The following is a 1,938-nucleotide window of genomic DNA, read 5'->3' on the forward strand; positions in this document are numbered from 1 at the left end:
TTCATAAACATATGCAGACTTATATACCAAAATATGATGATATTTTTGGGCTCAGACACAAGAATATTCTTTGAAAAATAAACATTGTTGGACTCAAAGCTGAAGTGTTATGATGTTGATGGACTTAGATACCAGAGCATGCTTTCATAAACATTGTTGAAATTAGGCTGCAAAATGTCATGATGTTGTTGGACTCAGACGTTAGAAGTTTCTTTTTAAAAATAAAAAATTTTGGACTTACATGCTGAAATATTATGATGTTGCTGGACTTGGACCCCAAAGCACCCTTTCATAAATATTGTCGTATTTAGACAATGAAATGTGACGACTTTGATGTACTTAAATACTGAAATGTCATGATGTCGATAGACTTAAATTTCAGAGCATCCCTTCATAAACATTGTCAAACTCAGACGCCAAAATGTTGCGACATTGCTGGACTCAGACCCTAGAACGTTCTTTCAAAAAATAAACATTATCAGACTCAAACACAAATAAACATTGTCCGAATCAAATGCCGAAATGTTATGATGTTGCTGGACTTAGACACCAAAATGTGCTTTCATAAGCATTGTCACACTGAGACACTAAGATATTGTGACTTTAATGGACTTAGACGCTAGAGCATTCCTTAAAAAATTAACATTATAGGACTTAGACGCCGATATGTTATGACATCGCTAAACCAACCCATAATGTAGTCTCAAAATGCTTCACCAAATCGATGGTCAACCCATAGCAGAGTCTCGAACTATGTCACCAAATCAAAGGTTTTTTCAGAAGATAGTTTCTCCTGGCCTTGAAACAATTAGTGGTCATCTATTTACTATTTACTTACCACGATATCTCTCAAATATCAGTTTTTTTGCTATTAGGTAAGCAACAAATAAAGAGGTGGATGGTGGGGTAGAGCCATTTTAGAGAGAATGAGAGAGCTCACTGCTTTTGAAATAAAGAAGAAATTGAATCTAATATGTTACACAAAAAATGTTGAGAACTGATATGCCTAATAATATACAGCTGTGACAGATTGGACATGTTTTACATCGTAGATCCATAGAGTATAGTCATGCTAAAGCCTTCCGACACGGATAAAACAAACTCCACTTGTCTCAGGAATGCCCAACAAGACAAGATGGTTGGCCATGCCAACATCATCTACCATAGAATATTACATGCTCACTCTCTCTATAAATAGAGGAGACCCTCATAAGGAAGTTAATACCTAATACTCTATCTTATATTCTTGTATATCATTCTCTCTCACACATACCTCTCTATTATAGACTTGACCGTCAAAGTATCTCTTCATGTACCCGCCTAGGTGCTCCAAGACTACACTCTTGCGACATTCAAGCGATTTCATGCCTAGATTCCAGTCCTCCAGCAGGAAAACTTCCATAGAAAAGGACATTAGCACTGTCTGTGGGTTAATGTGAACACCCAATTGTGTCCAACCCAAAAGCCCAAAATTGTATTTTTTAGAAAAAGATAATTTTTCATAAAAGATATATGTATTAAGCAATTTTGAAATTATATAAATAATAGCTTCTACATTGTTTATTAAATCCGAAAATAAAGAGGTAAAATTTAGTATTTATCTCCATATTTTTATATAAAAATATGACTAGATAAACATCTAAGAAATATGTTTATCAGTTTGTTACATATTGTTTAATTAATAATTTTAAAATTAACAAAATAACAAGTTTTTGGGTTGTTAGGATTTAGTTTTTGTAATTATGTGTTTAATTTCGTTTATTGAAATAATAAAAACTGAGAGAATATTCCTAAGATAAAGCATCTAGAGGTTACAAATACCTCTTAAAATATGGTTAAAAAAATGAAAATTAAGTAATTAAGTTTGTTAGGATGTTTATCTCTAAAAAGTACATAAAAGTTTTTTAATAAGTGAGAGTGTTTATCATATATTTATGA

This window comes from Lupinus angustifolius, unplaced genomic scaffold (genome assembly GCF_001865875.1).
Source record: "Lupinus angustifolius cultivar Tanjil unplaced genomic scaffold, LupAngTanjil_v1.0 Scaffold_25_383, whole genome shotgun sequence".
Lineage (NCBI taxonomy): Eukaryota > Viridiplantae > Streptophyta > Magnoliopsida > Fabales > Fabaceae > Lupinus > Lupinus angustifolius.